At 38.4% G+C, this 20,429-nt stretch overlaps 1 pseudogene; it reads right to left on the reverse strand.

Annotated features, from left to right (window-relative positions):
- The window catches only part of LOC121434658, a 62,353-nt pseudogene that overhangs the window by 3,802 nt on the left and 38,122 nt on the right, over positions 1–20,429 (reverse strand).

Raw genomic sequence — 20,429 nt, forward strand, 5'->3', positions numbered from 1 at the left:
TGTCTGAGTTGTCTAAATTTTTAGACTATACCTTAAATACATAGCAGCATGTTTTAATCTTATATAATGTGATGTATAAAATATATACACTATACAAATACGTTGTAAAATGTTAAATTAAACTACTTATAAAACACATTCCTTCACATATTTGGGGTAATAGATCATTATAACTACTATTTTTACACTTTTCTTTTTTTAAATAATTTATTTTATGCATAAGGGTATTTTGCTTACAAGTAATTACCAAGTACAAGCCTGGTAACTTTGCTGGCCAAAAGAGAGCAGTGAGTTCCCCAAGACCAGTATTACAAACAGTGGTGAGTTTCCATGTGGGTGCTAGGAATTGAACCTGGATCACCTGCTAGAGCAGCCAGTGCTCTGAACTGTGGAGCCATTCCTCTAACCCTACATTTACCCATGAATTGTGGCATCTTTCTCTTTCAAAATATATTACTTATAGCCACCTTCCATCCACCTTTCTCATCACCTTTCCCAAGCTTTGAGTAACCATAATGATACCCCCAACTTCTAAGGGAACTCTTTAAACACAATATACAAGTGAAGTTAGCCAGGCGGTGGTGGTGCATGCCTTTAATCCCAGCACTTGGGAGGCAGAGGCAGGTGGATCTCTGTGAGTTCGAGACCAGCCTGGTCTATAAGAGCTAGTTCCAAAACAGGCTCCAAAACCACAGAGAAACCCTGGTAGTTTCACACAAGTGAATTCAGGTGAGATTTGTCTCTTTATGCATGTCATATTTTATTGTATAAATTTGGGAGTGTTGTCTCCCATATCTTTTCTGGTTCTAGTAATGAGTCTTGTTTTCTAAAGATTTACAATATGATTACTCTTTTCAAAAGAATCATATTATGACTTTATTGGTTTTCATCATTATTTTTCTGTATTCTATCATTAGATTGTCTCTAATCTTTTTCCTTGCTGCTGGTAAAGACAGGAACAGAAGTAGTATAGTTGACTTCTCCTTGCTTTTACCATCAAGAAATTTAAAATACCTCATGAATTCACTAGGTTTTAGATCCCCCAAGCCCCAATTCTATTTTCTTACATAGCATGATGTGAGTTCCCAGCTTCATATTCATGTGTTATGGGAAGAGACTCAGAATCCTTGGGCAATCTGCAATCCATACTGTACCTCTCAGTTTTCAATCCATGACTTGTGCTTTAGCCAAGGCTTCCTGTGGTCTGAGGCCTTTGGGGATCTCTAAGTACATAAACCAAAGTTTTAAGGGTCTTCTGCTCATATTTCTCAGTTCCCACAGCTCCAGCTCCAAAGGTTCAACAGGAAGGCCATATTATTTTCTCTGAGTACTGTCCCTGGAAGAGTTCTGTTGCTATGGAATTTCATGCTGAGTTCCAGGATCAACATCCAAGAAAGTCAATTAGACTGTGCTAATTGGTCATTGTTTTGATGATCTTTGTAATTATACAGACATCCTGCTAAGACCCAAGCTCTCACCTGATTGCAATCATTGTTCCTCCCAACATTATGTGACTTGGATTCCAAGAAATTCCCTGACCTTACCATAAGCAATAGAAAAAAAAATCATGTTGCTCAGTATAGGTTGTAGAATAGGCTTCAGATCACTTAGGCAGTAGGCAAAATTGAGAGTGTTGGCTTTTCTCTACCTTAAGGTTTCTTAGTAGCTGCACCAGTGGTACTTTGGAGGGGATCAGTCTACCTTCATGAGGATAGTCACTCCTTTGTAAGATACTTAGTGACCTCTGATTCTTAAACAGTGTGTACTCTATCATGCTTGCAAGTTCAAACATACTTATGTTTCAAAGTGTTTTCCAAGAAAATCCCTATGCCTGACCGAAGACATCAAACCTTATTCTCAACAAGGCAGTCAATGTGATTCACAGCAGCAGAAATGAACTGTATTTATCCACCTTGACTTGTTCCTGCATTTTCAGCTTTCTGACTTCAGTGACTTTGTTGGATTCATCTTTGATTCCTCCAGAACAAAATACAGCTTGGCACACTAGGTGTGAAGTGTGGTTCCGCCCAATAATATGTCATTTCATTTTTCACTTGTGTGATATAATTTACTGACATCTGGAAAAAGTGAATCTCAACAGAGAAAAGGCTCCATCAGATCTGGCCTGTAAGGGTATTTTATGAATTAATAATTTAAGTGGAAGCACCCAGACTGAGCATGTTGAAACCCCTGGCTAGGCTAAGCAAGACACAAGGAGCATGCCATTAAGCAGCATTCCTCTGCTTTAGTTCCTGCTGTGATTTCCTCAATATTGGGATGTGACAGGAAAATGTAAGACAAACAAGCCCTTTCCTCCTCAAGCTGCTCTGGACATTGTGGTTGAAATAACAACAGTAGAAAACAGGCACAAGTAGAAGAGAAATCACAGTCACATTTCAAGCTGCTTAGCAACCATAACAGAAATGCAGAAAGAAGAAATAGATATAACTTCAGTGTGTAAATAAGGTCACATTTTGTTTGCTAAGTATACTAACATTGACTGCTGAGTTTTGGAGAACAGACAGTATACAGTACTCACAGGATTTCAACTGAATCATGCTGTGTCTTCTTCCTGGTCATATAATTAAGGGCTGCATTAAAGGGCAACATGAGAAGTTCTCCTTACCTACCCACTGTTCAACAGTTGCCTAGTTTGCCTTCAGTTTTGCCAATTCTGTCTGTCTGTCTGTCTGTCTGTCTGTCTGTCTTTCTTTATTCCTTCCTCTCTTCCATTTCTTTCTTTTGTGTGTAGGTGTGAAAAATTTTCAACACATAAAAAATTGAGATAAACATACAATAAATAGTTAACATTCAATAGCTGGATAATGGGTAAATATAAAATAAACAGCTGTGGTGATTGGTTTCCAGTACATGTGACAAAAGTACCCATGAGAACAACTCAAGTACAGAAAGAGATCAGGTATTCAGTAGGTCAAGTCGATGATCAAGTCAATATAGAAACACTACTCCAACCATGGAAAGGACAACTGATGGTTTACATTTCTAAACAAAATGTAAATGATCAATGGCCCAGTTACAGGTTTCACTACATTCCTTCTTCCAGGAAGAATGTGGTTTTTGAAGTTTTTATAGAAACAGAATAAAGAACAGAATAATGACATTGTTTACATTTGGAGATCATTGTCCTCATATATTGCACAGTTGTTTATTCTCTTAGTCCTCAAGTTAGATAGGTATCGAGAATTATAAATCAACAGGCATATATGTTTGGCATCTTTATATTTAGGATAATCAGCTTTTATAGATACATAGAGATTATATTTAGTATAGATAGTATATTCTTCGACCCCTTCAAAGAGCTGTAGAAAATGGCCTTTAATTTAACCTAGAATTCCATGCCAACCAGATACAATCACTCCTGGCAACACCGCTCTATTCCCGAGAGAACATGGAGCACCAGACACTCTACTGGAAGCTTGTCTTCTTGGGCAAAATGGACTTTGGGTAAAGAAAAGCCCATACTTTGACTAATGAGAAAGATACAGACTATCCATAGATAAAACAGGATTGTCTTATCTTGCCAAGACAGGGTAGGATAGTTCTAAAAAAGTCCCTTGCCTTTGATAATGGTATGTCAGTTATGTTAGGCCTTAGCCAAAGTTGGTTGACTCAACATTGCAAAAGAGACTGCCCAGGTAGTCAGTTGTCTCTGTCATTTATTGCACATTTTGGAAGTTTCTCGTTTGTACTTCCTGGTTGCTTAAGTAATATTACTTCCCTTCTCAGATCTTTGATGGAGTTGAAGATTAGATAATTGGAGTTACTCTCTACATTATTTAGACTCCTTGAAAGAGAATGTTTAGTAAAACTTTTGTTACATATTTCTTGCTTAATATTGTTTGTTATTTGTAATTTTATATTTATTATTTGTTCCTATTGTATATAATTTTAATTGGTTTGGTTCTGTCTTATTTAGAAAAAAGGGGGAGATGAAGAGGAAGCCCAACCAATCACCTTGTTTGTAGGACGTGTTCCCCTTAGGCTAATATTTACTTTTAAAACTTGCAGGTGTGCTCCCTGCCTCCTCTGGTTTCCTGTGCTTTGCTGGAACTCTGGCTTTGTAAGCTTCCCTTTTCCCCCTTATTAAAGCTGAATATTTTATCGTAAAGCTAGTCTGGTTAACTCTATAGCCCACCCACCAACACTATGGCATTTGATCCTCGTACTTTCACAAACCTCCGTTCCTATCAGTTCACTCAAATTCCACACCACTTTGTCAATGCCTGATCACCTTAACCCTATACTGACTTCAGTTTTATGTCTCTGGAAGTCCTCACAACCTGGATGTCATCTTGAGTCATCACTGCTTAGAGCTCCCAACTGAATGTTTTTCAGGCACCTGGGAAAGAGAATATGATAACATTCCTACAAGGCAGGCTTCATGCCTGCAAGTTATGATTCTCTCTTTTCAAGAGGAATGAACTCCAGCACGGTAACACCTGGTATGTGAGCTTCTAGGCACCAACTGTAACCAATTGCTTTGATTAAATGGTTAATCAACTTTTAAAAACTTTACTGTTAGTGTGTATTCTGATTACTTTTTGCACTTTCCCTCATTTGGGGGAGACTTGGGCTCTGAAATTCTTTAAGAAGAAAGCCAGTCCAGGCTCTCTCTCCTCCACAGCCGAAGGACCCAGCTGGGAACATCCCCATGAACACCTGGAATCCTCTCCATAGCCAAGTCTCCTGCCAATCCCAAAACTGATCCCAAAATCAAGATATCTTCTTCCCTGCTCCCATATCCACCCCTCCTCCTTGTCTACCCTCCCAAGCTCTCCCCAATTCTCCCATCCTTCCCCTCTCTCCCTCTCTTCTCCCCTCCCCACACCCATGCTCCCAACCCCTGCCTGACAGTCTTGTCTGCTTCCAATTTCCAGGAGGATCTATATCTGTCTTTCTTTGGGTTTACCTCATTATCCAGCCTCTCCAGGCTCCTGAACTATAGGTGCAATGTCCTCTGTTTATGGCTAGAATCCACCAATGAGTGAGTACATACCATATTCATCTCTCTGGGTCTGGGTTATCACACTCAGGACAGTGTCCTCCATTTCCATCCATGCATACAAAATTCAAGAAGCCACCATTTTTTACCACCGAGCAGCACTCCAATGTGTACATGTTTGACACCTTTTTAAAATTTTTTCCATTCAAAGATTTACACTTCCTCCCCTCCTCCCATTCCCCTCGCGCTTACCCACTCCCCCTCCTCCCTCCCTCTCTTTCCTTAAGAGAGAGCAAGGAAGCCTGATCTGTGGGAAGTCCAAGGACTAGGAAGCTTTGCATCCAAATAGACCAGGGTCCTAAATAGCCAGTACATGCAGTAGCAACAAGTCCCAGTGCCTTTATCAATTGCTTCTTAGTCAACACACATTGTCAGCCACAGAGAGTCCAGTTTTATTGAAGACTCATTCAGTTTCAGTCCAGCTGGATTTGGTGAGTTCCCATTAGAACAGGCACACTGTCTTGGTGGTGGACAAACCTCTCACGGTCCAGATTTTCTTGCTCATCTCCCTCCTTCTGCTCTTCAATTGGACCTTGGAAGCTCAGTCCGTTGCTCTGATGAGCATCTCTGTCTCTATCTCCATCCATCACCGGGCGAAGATTCTATGGTGATATTCGAGATAATCATCCGTGTGTTAGTGGGGCAAGGCCAGTTCAGACACTCTCTCCTCTGCTGTCCAAGGACCTAGCTGGGGACATCTCCATGGACACCGGGGATCCCCTCAAGTGCCAAGTCTCTTGGCAACCCTAAAATGGCTCCCTTAATATAGATATCTGATGTAGGTGGGCCTTCTACTTTCATTGGTTAATAAAGAACCAGGAATGCAGCCTGAAGCTCTTTCTACAAATGGCACCCACGTGGATAACTGCATCCACAGAAAGCCTGAGAAAGCTTGGAAAAGAATAGAGTAAAGCATGTTTTCTTGCTGGCAGCAATTTCTTGGGTCCGTTCTGCTTCCTAGAAGCAAGCAAGCACTCTCATCTAAGAGAGGCTTCCTGACTCAGTCTTAGCTGCAAAACCCTGCAGCTTCTTTTAAAGGTTCTGCCACGAAACACTTAAATGGTGTTGATGAAAAGTTGAATACATGCTTTTCGGTTTTCAGCCATAGCATGAAAAAAAGCTGAGTTGTTTTAAAATGCCAGCTTCCTGGGCCGTGCTGCCAGGACAGACTCTGACTCTGTAAGACAGACATTCTGACTGAGTGTGATCTGTGAGCAGAATGCTGCAGCTTGCTTGCTGGCAGGGACATTGAAACGCCATAGAGTTGTAGCGGTAAACACGGCTACAGCCGGTACCTCTGAAATGATGCTGGAATGCTAAGGAATGGGCTGAATCTAGGCGGCAAAGCCATGGCTTTAATCCTCTCCTTAAGGACTCATGTAGTCAGAAAAAGACAGATATACAGTAAAGAGAGATTCAAAGACAAAGAAAACCTCTAGATGATTTACAGTGTGTTAAAAATATATGCCGGCTAAAAGTTAAAGTTCTTAAAGTAAAAAGAAAAAGAGTACTTGGGTGTGGTAGTACACACCTTTAATCCCAACACTTGTGAGGCAGAAGTAGATTGACCTCTATGACTTCAAGGTGTGGTAACACACACCTTTAATCCCAATGCCTGGGAGGCAGAGACAGACAGATCTCTGAGAGTTCAAGGACAGCCTGGTCTACAGAGTTATTCCAGGACAAAGATTTACAAAGAACCTGTCTCAAAAAGTAAAAATAAATGAAATAGAGGTTAAAAATAAAGCCACACAAAGATGGAAAATACACATATTATCTTAATACTGTATGCTATTATGCTCTCATTGAATTGTTTGAATGCTGAAGATGGAGCAACAGATGCTAAAAGATATTTGTTTATGAATCCTGCTGAACTAATCCAACATACATATTTTGAAAATACCTTGACTTCAGAATTTGGATCTAAGGATATGATGCTTTGGAAAAAAAGATTCTTCTTTTGTTTTCACAGAGAATGACACCCTGCGGATTGCTTCTATCCCAATATGGTATGATAGACCACGCCCTCCTGAAAGGTTGCTGTGAAAACCCTCAAAAAATTACTTCAGTCAACTGCTGACTGAGATGAACCTGGCACACAGGTTACACCTTAAAAGACCTGATTAACAGTGCCCCCATTCAGCACAAAGCAGTTTGGAATGAAATAAAGTGCCCATATTCCCAAATATTGTTTATCAATATTCATTTTACATTTAAAGAGAGATATGATAGAGATATGAATAATTTGCATTGGTATGGATTTGACTTTAGTGATTTAAATTTTAGGTCAATCTTGTTATATGTATATGTATTTGTGACCTTTGACTGAGGTATTGTGATTGTGTAGTTCATGTGAAAATGTAATCTATATAGGTTGTTAATGGATAGTCATCTATAATAGTCAAGTTTGTAGTCATGTTAGATTTTCTAGATGTACATAGATATATTTTAGATAGAAATTCTTCATATCTTTTAAAGACTACAGAATATGACATTTAATGTTTTAATAACTTAGAGCTTTTCATGACAATGAAAATGGCAGCACCAATTTACTTCAAGAGGAAGATGGGCATCAAAGAGGCTCCTTATGGAGTTTGACAGCCATTTGGGCAAGAAAATGCTCTTGCCTGGACTGTTGCATGAACTGGACACAGAGAACCCTCAGAGAGAGGACAGCTGAACTTGCTTAAAGGTGAGATGGTTTTTTGGGGTTCCTGATTCATGAAAGGGTCTGTGAGACATTCTGCAGGACACAGAAGTTAGTGACTGGACTCTCTTTAAAATATTTTGATTTATGGAAATGTCTCTGGATACTATGGGCCTAAAAGCCAAAGATGGATGCCCCAATGGTCCAAAAGAACTTTGGGTGACTGTCTAGGCAGTGAGATGTCTCTGTCATTTCTAGAGTTTGGAAGTTGCTTATTTCTTGTTTGCTTAGGTAATATTATATCCTTCTGGAGTCTTTGATGAAGTTAAATAATATAAAGATAGTTATAGTTTTCCTTAGTTGTGATAAAAGATAAAGTATATGTAAATATTGTCACTTTAATTCTTGCTTTGTAACTGCTTTGTTATATGTAATTTTGCTATGTTAAAGTTAAAGTCTTACTTTTTTGTTTAAACAGAAAAAGGGGAAATGATGTAGGTGGGCCTTCTACTTTCATTGGTTAATAAAGAAACGGCCTTGGCCCTGATAGGTCAGAAAATTAGGTAGGTGGAGTAGACAGAACAGAATGCTGGGAGAAAGTGAGGCAGATGCCATGCCTCTCCTCTCCAGGTCAGTTGCAACGAAGGTCCAGCCCAAGATAGACTTAGGCTAGAATCTTCCTGGTAAGCCAAACCTCATGGTGCTACAGAGATTACTAGATATGGGTTAAAACAGAATATGAGAATTAGCTAGTAGGAGGCTAGAGCTAATGGGCCAGGCAATGTTTAAAAGAATACAATTTCTGTATTATTTTTTCAGGGCATAAGCTAGCCAGGTGGCCAGGCTGCAGGAATGCAACCTGAAGCTCCTTCTACAAATATCTTCTTCCCTGCTCCTATATCTGCCCTTCCTCCATCTCTACTTCCCCACTCCCCCAAAGATCTTTCCAGTCTTTCCTTTCTCCCTTCTCTCTTTCTCTTTCCCCTTCCCAGAACCCCACCCCCATGCTTCCAACTTTTGCCTGACAATATTGTTTCATTCCAATTTCCAAGAGGATCTATCTATGGTTTTCTTTGGGTTCACCTTGTTATTAGGCTTCTCTAGGCTTGCAAACTATAGGCTTAATGTCCTTTGTTTATGGCAAGAATCTCCTAATAAGTGAGTACATACCATATTCATCTTTTTGGGTCTAGGTTATTTCACTCAGGATAATGTTTTCTATTTCCATCCATTTGCATGCAAAATTCAAGATGTCATTTTTTTTTACCACTGAGTAAGTACTACACTAATGTGTATATGTTCCACACCTTCTTTATCCTTCCTTCCATTAAAGGGAATCTAGGTTGTTTTCAGGTTTTGGTTATCACAAACAATGCCACTATGATCATTGTTGAACAAATGCCTCTGTAATATGACTGGGCATCTCCTGGGTACATTCCCAAGAGTGGTATTGAGGCAGACTGACCCCCAATCCCCTGAGAAACTGCCAAAGTGGCTGCACATGCCTTCACTCCCACCAACAATGGACAAGTGCTCCCCTTTCTCCACATCCTCCCCTGCCTTGTCCCATGGTCACACTGACAGGTATCTCGCATGTTTCCATGGTTCCTTCATCTGGGGATGGAGACAGGGACCCACATTGGAGCACTGGAGTGAGCTCCCAGGGTCCAGTTGAGGGGCTGAGGGAAGCAGAGGATGAGCAAGAAGGTCAGGGCAGAGAGGGGTTGGTCCACTCACAGAGACAATATCCCTGATCTAATGGGAGCTCACCAATTCCATCTGGACTGGGACTGAACGAGGCTGTGGTCAGGCTGGAATCTCTGGGCATGACTGATGGTGAGGGCTGGCGGAGAAGACATTGATAATGTCACTGGGACTTGTGTTTGCTGGATGAACTGGCTTTTTGGGATTCTGGTCTATTTGGATGCTTGCGTCCTTGGGACTGGATGGATGGGGGAGGGCCTTGGACTTCCAACATGACGGGGTATCCTGGGACTGGACAGGGAGGGAGGAAGATAGGTCAGGAAGTACGGGGAGGGGGTAGGTGGAAATTTTGGAATGGAAAAATTAAAAAAAATGAAAAATAAAATAAAAAATGTCAAACAGAAAAAAAATAAAGCCATGCTACCACTCTTTTATTTCTTCTGGGTCATCAAGGCTGTGGTAAAGAACTTAGATCAACCATTCATACCACACTGGTACTGACATGTTCATGAGACTCAGCAGTTAGAACACTGGTGACTTATCCACGGGGACCAACATTGATACCCAGCACCCACAAGTGTGTGTACTTCCAGTCAGAGGTGATTAGACACTGTCTCCATGTCTACGTCTAAAGTAAACTTCATTCTTTTTGAAGATAACAGGCACACAAAGAAAACCTATTATAAATAAAGAATCACATACAGACCTTTCTGTTCAGCATTTGCATATCTTGTGCCATAAGAAACCAGAATAATGTACCACATATTCAGAACCTACAATTACATGGAGTTCTGACCAATCTGAAGTGTGGGCTAGGAATCACACTTGGGTACCAAGTACTCCTGAGACCAGTACTCCTGAGACCACTCTCCAGTTCCCATATGTCATAATGCTGAAGGAGAAGGTGTCCCAGTTTCCTTCTGTCTCTTGTCTCTTGAAAGATAACATCACCTCTAGATGGTTGTCAAAGGATCTAATAGACTGAATGTGAATGGAATTTCTATATTGCTTCTTATCTTCATTGTTAAAACAGATCTCTTTATGTGAATAAAGATAAAAAACTTGGTTAAAATAAACCTGAGTCAAGCCAGATTTGATTAGGAAAAGTCCACATAGCCAGGAATTTCAAGAGTTCATGATGGGGAACAAGTTGACCTCAAACTTACTGAGATGGGCCCCACACATACTCCTGTGTGCTATGATTATAGCCATACACCTCTAAGTCCAGCTGAAATAAGTGTTTTGAAAGCACTTATCATTGAATCAGAGAAAGAAATAAAATAAGATTTAGAGGGAGCACCATTGTTTTCATGACAAGCAATATTTCTTGAAATTCTATAATATGAACAGTCAAATAATTTCATATGTTCTCAATAATGGGTTATTTTCATTGCATTGTTAATTCCATCCATTTTAAAATGTTTGAAGTGTGACTGTGTGAATACACCTGTAATACACCTGTGCCATGATGTGTATGTAGCACTGACAGGAAAACTAACAGGGGTCTATGATCTACTTCCACTTTGTGAGTTCTAGTGATGATACCTAAGGAACAATTTGGCTGCAAGTGACCTCAATGGCACTTCTTTGTATTGAAAAATTGTTCACAAATGAGCTCATATAGAAGTGTGCACATGGAAGCACCCAAGTGAAAATATGGGAAACAACTGTAGAAGTCTTATCGGTAACCCAGAGATAGAACTCAGGTTCTCAGAATTAGCAGGAATGAAGTTTACTAAATGAGACAATTCTCTGCCATATAATTTATTTTTTAAGAAAATGTTATAAATATATATTTAGCCTTCATAATGAACAAATTAGAAATGTATGGTAGTATAAATAAGTTCATATGCAAAGATTTATTATTCAAGATATCCTGGGTCCTTATACCCTTGAATGAATTTACATTTACAATCTGAAAGACAATAATTAACTGATGTACTATTTCTTCAAATCAAATTTGATCATCACTGATATAGTTCTGTGGGAAGAAACTGTTGAATACTAGGCAAGAAACCCAATATTGATCCCAGCAGAACATCAAGCTATGGTATGAGATACACAACTGATTGCTGATTATTTTGCTTTATTATATCAATATAATATAAATGAAAATATTTTTCGAATACACACATGAGGTATTTAATGTTTCTTATAATCACATTTTTCAGTCATTTTAACATTAACATTGTTAAATTGTGTTGAGAAAACAGAACACATTGGGAGTTCATCATCTACCCTTGAACTTGTACTCAGGTGGCAGACACATAAGCATCATGACTTCAAATGTATCTCTGAATCATTACTGACATCCAAGCCAGCATGAATTATAAGGAAAAAGACCTCAAGGAATTTTGTGAAAAGATGAAAGTCAAAACCAGAAACAACAACTGACCACCCTTTCACTTCCTTCAAAATTCCTTACTTGAAAATTATGATCAGACATGTTTTAATATTTTAATAACCAATGGGTCACTTCAATGATGGGGATGTCATCTTATACATTACATCATAAAAATACCTATTACTAGGGAAAGGCACAATAGAAGCTGAACAAAAGCCATAGAAGGAATATAAAGTATAAAAAATAAATTTTAGTAAATAAAGTTGTCACAATATAGAACACTTTAGTACCTACCTCAAATGTTTCAAAATAGAAACCAAAATGCAATGATTTCCACCATTAATCTTGAGAGAACATGTTACGTAATTTACTTCTTTCAAAGTTATGATGAAAAATAATTTTTCTTCAAGCTGAAGACAACGTTGATGGCTAAAGTCAATAAAAATTGTTTTCTGCTTATGAGTTTGTTCCTACTTCCAAAATTCAATGTAATATAAATAGACATTAAAATATTTATAGGACTAGAGTCATGTCTAGGTGACTAAGAAATCTTCATTCCAAGGACTCAGGTCAAATTTTTAAGAGCTACCTGTAATTTCTGCTACAAGAAGATGCAAGGTGTTAACGTTTTCAGAATACAGAATGCACATTAACATTCTATCTCTCACACACACACATACACATGCACGTCATTACAATAAAAGCAAATTTTTTAAAAAAAATTTCACACGTGGAAATTTTTCTCCTGTAAGCATTTATTAATGTAAAAGATGAGTCCAGTCATATTACAGCTTACTTACAGAGTTTTTCTTCATGAAGTATTGGTTCATGTAAAGAGAAATCAAATTAAAACTTGAAGTAAGAGAAATAAATCCTTCTAAGTTGGTGGTATCATTTGGGAAGATTTAGGACATGCTGCACTGCTGAAGGAAATATGTCACTGAGAGTAGGCTATGAGAATTTACATTCATACGCCAGTTCCAGTTCCAACACTCTGCTTCATGTGGAAGATTACGGCTTTGAGTTCTTAAGTTCCAGCTTTAGTGCCATGTCTGACACTTTTTGTCATGGCTCTTTCATGGTGATCCTATTATCCTCTAGAACCATGGCCTGAATTATATGCTTTTATATGTTGAAAGACATTATATCACAACCAAAAAGGAGGCAGTACACATCCATAAATATTTACACCTGAATTACATATTCCATGCAGTTGAAGAGAGTATAAAATCTAAAAGGGTTACATTATTGTTCAAATTCATTTTGCAAGTCTTAAAATTCTGGAAGGAAGGATACGCTGACTACTGAAAGTTAGGCAACACCAACAGCTGTGAAAAGAAGTTTGCCCCCACTAGACATAGCAATTCTCTTTCTCTCTGAGAGAAAGTCATTACAGCTGGGCTCTGCTCCATTCTTCCATGAAAGCTTCCCAGCAGAAATGTCTGTTGCTGATCTGCTCCACTCTCCTAAGGGAGTCTCCCATAAGAGGTGTCCATTGCTTCTGTGCTCTTCTAGGCTAAGTGAGTTTCCAAACAGTTATGTCAACTGTATCTCAGTTCAACTCCACTAGAGATTTCCTGATCCATTCCAGTGAAAGAAGGTGTTCATATAAATCTCAGTCAAGAGATTTATTTAGGAGGGAAGAATCCAGAGTGTGAGTTCCTCTGCAAGTCTGGAAAGAGGCAGCTGCCAACTGAATGAGCATATGACTCATATAGGGCTTCTTGGAGGCAGAGCAGCTCTAAGGAGATTTAGAAGGTGAGAACTGGTGAGATTTAAATGCCTGGGCTTGAACAAGCTCAGAGATGGGCTGGATTTTTTGTGCTCTGGAGTTGGTTGGTTTTGAGCTCAGAGAGACAAGGGTAGATTGCATTTTTTTTTTGCTTTGGTTTGAGAGCCAAAGCAGATTTCTTTCAGTATCCAGATTTGATGTTTGACTGTGTTTTCAGGGTGATGTTGTATCTTTCACTAGTTCTGGAATTAGGAGCAAAGGGTTTTCCTTTGTATCTCATTTCAGTACCAGGTTGCGATTCTTATCTTGGCTCTATCTCCTTCCCAAAAGACTCCATAAAATCACAAATTAGGTTTTGTCCATGAGTTTCCTGGTGCAAATAAAATAAAAGCTGGTATCATAATGCTTGAACAGATTGTTGACACTATCATTTTTTACAGAATAAATACTGTTGGATAATAGACTGTAAATGTGATGGCTTAAAATTAATTTGCAATAAGAAACCCTCACTGTCTTCTTCAGGTACCCAAAAACTTTATCAGATTGATGACACACAAAAAGTTTTACTCCTGTAACAAGTACAAAACATTTACCACACTAAGTTTATTTTTTTCACTACATTATGATTATTCTCATGTTTTTGAAGACTATAATCCTTAAGTTTACAGTTTCTCTCCAGGATAGTTTGATTCATGTATTTGGAGATTATTGTGACAACAGATTTGCGAAACAAATCCATTCACAAGTTTCTTTCCAATCTGTGTCCTTTTCTGCATTTGAAGATGAATAAGACATGAAAAGACTTTTCCAAACTCATTTCATGCATACCTTTTTGCACCCATGTGTGTTCTTTGATGCCTTTGAAGAGCATTGTTTTGAGCAAAGACCTTATCACACTGATTACATTCATAGGGTTTCTCTCCAGTATGTGTTCTTTCATGTATTTGAAGAGCATTGTGTTGAGCAAAGGTCTTACCACAGTGATTACATTCCTAGGGTTTCTCTCCAGTATGTATTCTCTTATGCAATTGAAGAGTATGGGCCTGTCCAAATGCCTTACCACACTGATTACATTCATAGGGGTTCTCTCCAGTGTGTGTTTGCTTATGCGATTGAAGATGATTGTGTTGTGCAAAGGCTTTACCAAACTGATTACAATCATAGGGTTTCTCTCCAGTATGAGTTCTTTCATGTGTTTGAAGATGACTGTGTTGAGCAAAGGCCTTACCACACTGATTACTTTCATAGGGTTTCTCTCCAGTATGTATTCTTTTATGCAATTGAAGAGTACGGGGCTGTCCAAATGCCTTACCACACTGATTACATTCATAGGGTTTCTCACTAGTATGTGTTCTTTTATGGTATTGAAGAGTATTTTGTTGAGCAAAGGCCTTACTACACTGATTACATTCATAAGGTTTCTCTCCAGTATGTGTTCTTTTATGCACTTTAAGATGACTGTGTTGAGCAAAGGCCTTACCACACTGACTACATTCATAGGGTTTCTAGGTAGTATGTGCTTTTTTATGCAATTGAAGAGAATGAAGCTGTCCAAAGGCCGTACCACACTGATTACATTCATAGGATTTCTCTCCAGTATGTGTTCTTTTATGCTTGTGAAGAGCACTGTGTTGAGCAAAGGCCTTACCACACTGACTACATGCATAGGGTTTCTCTCCAGTATGTGTTCTTTCATGTATTTGAAGAGCTCTGTGTTGAGCAAATGTCTTACCACACTGATTACATTTATAGGGTTTCTCGCCAGTATGTATTCTTTTATGCAATTGAAGAGTATGGGGCCGTCCAAATGCCTTACCACACTGATTACATTCATAGGGTTTCTCTCCAGTGTGTGTTCTTTTATGCGATTGAAGATGATCGTGTCGTGCAAAGGCTTTACCACACTGATTACATTCATAGGGTTTCTCTCCAGTATGTGTTCTTTCATGGTTATGAAGAGTATTTTGTTGAGCAAAGGCCTTACTACACTGATTACATTCATAAGGTTTCTCTCCAGTATGTGTTCTTTTATGGGTTTGAAGAGTACTGTGTTGTGCAAAGGCCTTACCACACTGAATACATTCATAGGGTTTCTCTCCAGTATGTGTTCTTTCATGTATTTGAAGATGACTGTGTTGAGGAAAGACCTTACCACACTGAATACATTCATAGGGTTTCTCTCCAGTATGTGTTCTTTTATGCGATTGAAGATGACCGTGTTGTGCAAAAGCTTTACCACACTGATTACATGCATAGGATTTCTCTCCAGTATGTGTTCTTTCATGTATTTGAAGATGACTGTGTTGAGCAAAGGCCTTACCACACTGATTACATTCATAGGGTTTCTCTCCAGTATGTGTTCTTTTATGCCTTTGAAGATCACTCTGATATGCAAAGGCCTTACCACAGTGATTACATTCACAGGGTTTTTTTTCAGTATGTGTTCTTGTGTTCATTTGAAAAGAACTGTGATGAGCAAAGGCTTTACAACACTGATTAGATGCATAGGATTTCTCACTATAATGTTTTCTTTCATTCCTCTGAAGCTGACTATCATATGCCAAGGCTTTATCACATTGAGGATGTACTGAATATTTCTTTCCAGAATTATTTCTTTTAATCCTGCAAGTATAATTGGAACACATAAAAGTTTTACCACATTCAATACACTCATGAACCTACATATCTGTATGTATTATTTTTATAATTTAGTCTAATAGTAAACAGAATTCAGATATTAAGGTTTTATAACTTTGTTTAAACTCATGCTTTCTTCTGTAATTAAGGGTTCTTTTGCATTTTTTAAGACACTTGTCATGGTAAATTCCTTTATTATGTGGTTTAAATTTTCACCTTTACAGAAACATTTTTCAATTTGACATATTTCACATATTTGAAGACAACTGAATAACCTCAGAACAACTTTATTGCATTCTTAAACTGTCCTATACTGTAAATCATACTACATTTGCTAAGTAAACTAGGACAATAAGAAGTATTTGCACAATTCTAGAACTCATGTGGCTTCTCTGCACTGTGACTTTTTTATGTATTAACAGTTATGTGAGAAAACCAATTTTTTATATAGTTCAATCAATTTGAGAAAGGGTACTTAACATGGGGACTAATGCTTATCTTCTAATTGTTTTTAGAGAGAGATATGCTGTGATTTTCCATATTCCCATGCACATAGGCTTGTATTGAGAGTAATTTGTGGTATACAAGGTAAAGGAAGAATCACAAACAAAAAATTTCCACACTGAATTATCACGGTGTGACATTCTGTTCCTCATAGATGTGCAGTAGAAGTTTCTTCACAACAACTGCCACTTAACTCTAACTGCTTCTGTCACCAATCTTAATATAGTAATAAGAAGTATATGTGTAATACAAGATTTACTATGTGCTCTCGATTTATTAGAAAGTCTTGCAGATATACTTATCATCACTCCAATGTATACACATTTTGTATTATGAGTAGTAAGAAATAAATGGATTGGTAGATCTACAGAATAGCTCTCATGGTTGTATGCTTCAAATGCTGATATCTGTTTAGCCGTTTCTCATGACTTCTTAATAAAAAAAAATGCCTTGAAAATGTAATTCAACTACATGAAATTCTATATGGATTTTTCAGAAGTTAATAATCATAAATGCACTTAAAGCTGTGCTTATTCACACTGTTGCTTTTATTTAAATCTTCTAGGACACATTATCATTTTATTAGAGGATCATTATTTTCAGCATGCATAAGAAAATTACCTTTCATGTCTTCTAGAATGTTGACAATGTTCTTTACTATTATGTTCTTCCCAAATGTATCCTAAAATGCAGTACCAGAAAATGTATGTTATAATATTGAATACTATGCATCATTTAAGTAACTATTTTAACTAAACCTTAGAACCATTTTGATTTATTTACCTCATTCTTATTCTCCTTTCTAAATCAAATTATTTTTTTCTCATTTTTTTTTGTTTTTTTCGAGACAGGTTTTCTCTGTAGCTTTTGGTGCCTGTCCTGGAACTAGCTCTTGTAGACCAGGCTGGCCTCGAACTCAGAGATCTGCCTGCCTCTGCCTCCCGAGTGCTGGGATAAAAGGCGTGTGCCACCACTGCCCGGTTTAAATCAAATTATTGAAGAACATCATTAACCAAGAAAAAGCTGTCCCTTTATTTTGAAACAAGAAGGAAATTAATTTTTACCTATAGTAGTGAGGTTCCTGTAGGTCTCCAGCATCACATCTTTGTAGAGATTCTTCTGGGAAGGATCCAGCAAATTCCACTCTTCCCAAGTGAAGTTGATATGCACATCATCATAGGTCACTGCCTTCTAAAATATGCCATACATGATAGTGACATGATAGTGACACCATTGTAAATGTATACTTCTTTGATAGTATAGTCATAAAATTCTGGTATTCCCTAGTCATATTCTAAGACATAGACACTCACTTTAGAAGGAAAGTGTATAGGAGAGTCATCTCTGTCATTTCTTTACTCTTTGAATGAGATATCACCTTACATGTGAAATATCTATTAGCAAAGAGAAACAAGAAAACATATCAACAGTATATAGTACACATGAGAAAATTTTATGAAGATTAACTAACTACAAATAGAAAAATAAGTTGGACAACCTGGTTGTATTGACTCATGCCTTTAAGCTCAGAACTTCAAAAGCAGAGGCGGGTATATTTTTCCCTGAGTTAAATGCCAGACAAGTCTATGCAATAAGGTCCAGGAAGGTGAAAGTACATAGTAAAACCCTGTCTTCCAGGAAGTGGTGGTGCATGCCTTTAATCCTACCAATCAGGAGGCAGAGGCAGGTTGGTCTCTGTGAGTTTGAGGACAGCCTGTACTTTGAGAGATAGTTCCAGGACAGGCTCCCAAGCTACAGAGAAACCCTGACTCAAAAATCAAGTAAACAATAAACAAAAAACAAACAAACAAAAAGACACTGTCTACTTTGCAAATATCAGTGAATCAAGCAAGAAAAATAGAGGAACTCAGAGGTTTTTACTGGAGTTCCTACAAAGAAATATACATTCACTCCACTTCTCTATTTATCTTCCAAACATCCGAAGTGCCCTAATTTAAATTGTAATGCCAATAACATTTTACAAACAGAGCTTTATGTTTAAACAGTTACAAATGGACAGATGAAAACATTAGCAATATAAAACTTGGGCATAAGTAATAAACACAAGCTGGGAGAGGGATGACTGAGTAGTACCTAGCTTTTGATGGTCTTGAATAGATGTGGCAGAATTGCCAGTACTTATTTGGGAATCATAACTATCCATTATTCCAAGTTCACAAATTCTGTGATCCTTTCTTTGATCATGTTGAGGACCAGGTACTCATGTGGTCCATAGTCATGCCGATACATCAAGTTGTTATATTAATTTTAAAAATGTAAAGTAAGCATAACAAGCAGGAAGAAGTTCAAGCACCTACAATTCAATGACTCTGAATTCTTAGGCAGTACTAATGTCACACCTACTGAAAGACTTCCAGACCCCAAAATGGGGGAAAAAGCTACTTCTATCATAGCCAACACAGACCAGAATACCAAAGAGCAGATAGAAACCAAGGAATAAACGTGCATCCAACAAAGACAAACAGAGATACTGGCACCTAGACCTGCAGTCACCTCAGACCCAGACACCTGACAAGAGCACAATAACATGATCAACAACAGACAGAACAATATGTCACTACCATATTCCAACTCTCCTACTACAGCACACCCTGAATATTCAAACCCAGTCAAAGTACAATTAAGTTAGATCAACTATGTAGATGTTTTATGTCCTTAAGAAAGAAGTGAATGAATTTTTTAAAAAAGCAAAGGAAGAGGCGCTTTGTTTACGAGCTACCCATCTAGCACTGAGATCTGATCTGGGCACCAGGAGAGCCATCACCAGGGTGAATGAGTTTCACCTGCAGCAGCAGCCCTAGACATGGAACTCAGACATTCCTCATCCCCCTATACTTCCTGGACTTCCTGCAGGGGCTATACTCCCCAGATACTGCCTCTCTCTTTCTATCCCACCCAGCTTGCATCCAGAACCCCCCTTCTGCCTCCCTCCCCTCTTCAGGCACATTACATCACCCAGCTCAGCCTGTTTGGGCTCTGGGTCCAAATCGTGAGGGCAACCAGGCAGACAGGAGTTCCTTTGTCTCAAGAGCCTGCCTGCAACAAGAAAGGTAGGCGCTTTGTTTACGAGCTACCCAACCAGCATGGAGATCTGATCTAGACACCAGAAGAGCCATCACTGGAGAGTGCCATCACTGGGAAGGTACATCAGTGGGCAAGGAGACCTGGTCCTGTAAAAGAAATTCCATAGGGGAGCATTTGGAGGAAGAGATGGGCAGGTGCCAATGCAAGAATTCACCCAACAATCTGAAAAACAACATGAAACCACCAGAACCCAGTGACCTCAAAACAGGAGGACATGAACACCTTAATCAAGAAAAAGTAGAAAAAATTGACTTTATGAAAGTGATTGACACCCTTAAACAGCATGTAAAAAATGCCCTTATAGGAATGGATGAGAAGCATAACAGAAAGTTTGAAGAATTGAATAAATCAGTGAATGATACCCTAGGAAACCAAGGAAAAACAATCAAACAGATAATGGAAACAGTTCAAGACATGAAAACTGAAATGGAGGGAAGGAAGAAAACACACACAGGGCTGGATGGACATGGAAAATTTAAGTAAACAAACAGAGACTACAGAAACAAACATAGCCAACAGAATACAAGGGATAAAAGAAAGAATCATAGCTTCTGAAGATATCATAGGGAAAATAAATGCTCTGATCAAAGAAAACAGCAAGTCCAACAAACTCGCATCACAAAACATTCAGGAAATCTGGGACACAATAAAAAGATCAAACCTAAGAATAATAGGAGTAGAAGAAGGAGAAGAGTCACAGCTCAAAGGCCCAGAAAATATTTTTAATAAAATT

Source organism: Microtus oregoni, unplaced genomic scaffold (assembly GCF_018167655.1).
Source record: "Microtus oregoni isolate MIOR12 unplaced genomic scaffold, Mior012 000044F_ref0000062, whole genome shotgun sequence".
NCBI lineage: Eukaryota > Metazoa > Chordata > Mammalia > Rodentia > Cricetidae > Microtus > Microtus oregoni.